Source organism: Mirounga leonina, unplaced genomic scaffold (assembly GCF_011800145.1).
Source record: "Mirounga leonina isolate KUSES-001 unplaced genomic scaffold, KU_Mleo_1.0 Mir_115, whole genome shotgun sequence".
NCBI lineage: Eukaryota > Metazoa > Chordata > Mammalia > Carnivora > Phocidae > Mirounga > Mirounga leonina.
In genome coordinates, this window is record NW_023270268.1 from 80,425,551 (window position 1) to 80,426,915 (window position 1,365).

Genomic DNA, 1,365 nt, shown 5'->3' on the forward strand with positions numbered 1-1,365 from the left:
AATGAGTTTGGAAGTTTTCCTTCCATTTCTATTTTTTGGAACAGTTTCAGAGAATAGGTATTAATTCTTCTTTAAATGTTTGGTAGAATTCCCCTGGGAAACCATCTGGCCCTGGGCTTTTGTTGGTTGTGAGATTTTTGATTATTACTTCAATTCCCTTAGTGGATATAGGTCTGTTCAGGTTTCTATTTGTTCCTGGTTCAGTTTTGGTAGTTTATACATCTCTAGGAATGCCATTTCTTCCAGATTATCTAATTTGCTGCCATATAGTTGCTCATAATATGTTCTTATAATTGTTTATATTTCTTTGGTGTTGGTTGTGATCTCTCCTCCTTCATTCATGATTTTATTTATTTGGGTCCTTTCTCTTTTCTTTTTGATAAGTCTGGCCAGGGTTTTATCGGGAAAAGTTTTCAATTAGCAATAATCGCACCTCGGATAAACCTCATTGGCTACGATACTGCCACTTCGCAAAGCTGGCCAGGGGTTTATCAATCTTGTTAATTCTTTCAAAGAACAAGCTCCTAGTTTCATTGATCTGTTCTACTGTTCTTTTGGTTTCTATTTCATTGATTTCTGCTCTGATCTTTATTATTTCTCTTCTCCTGCTGGATTTAGGCTTTATTTGCTGTTCTCTCTCCAGTTCCTTTAGGTGTAGGGTTAGGTTGTATATTTGAGACCTTTCTTGTTTCTTGAGAAAGGCTTGTGTTGCTATATACTTTCCTCTTAAGACTGCCTTTGCTGCATCCCAAAGATGTTGAACAGTTGTGTTTTCATTTTCATTGGTTTCCATGAATTTTTTAAATTCTTCTTTAATTTCCTGGTTGACCCATTCATTCTTTAGTAGGATGGTCTTTAGCCACCATGTATTTGAGTTCTTTCTGACTTTCCTCTTGTGATTGAGTTCTAGTTTCAAAGCATTGTGGTCTGAAAATATTCAGGGAATTATCCCAATCTTTTGGTACTGGTTAAGACCTGATTTGTGACCTAGGATGTGATCTATTCTGGAGAATGTTCCATGGGCACTAGAGAAGAATGTGTATTCTGTTGCTTTAGGATGGAATGTGCTGAATATATCTGTGAAGGCCATTTGGTCCAGTGTGTCATTTAAAGTCTATTTCCTTGTTGATCTTTGCTTACATGATCTGTCCATTTCAGTGAGGGGGTTATTAAAGTCCCCCACTATTACTGTATTGTTGTCAATGTGTTTCTTTGCTTTTGTAATTAATTAGCTTATATAATTGGCTGCTTCCATGTTAGGAGCATAGATATTTACAATTGTTAGATCTTCTTGTTGGATACACCGTTTAAGTAGGATATAGTGTCCTTCTTCATCTCTTATTACAGTCTTTGGTTTAAAATCTA

General features: G+C 35.9%; 1 non-coding gene across 1 annotated transcript; it reads right to left on the bottom strand.

The window, feature by feature from the left end:
- Positions 1-334: 334 nt before the first annotated feature.
- Positions 335-478, bottom strand: LOC118007241. The gene has a single exon (XR_004678348.1). It is a non-coding gene; the product is annotated as a U4 spliceosomal RNA (small nuclear RNA).
- Between the last annotated feature and the right edge of the window lie 887 nt (positions 479-1,365).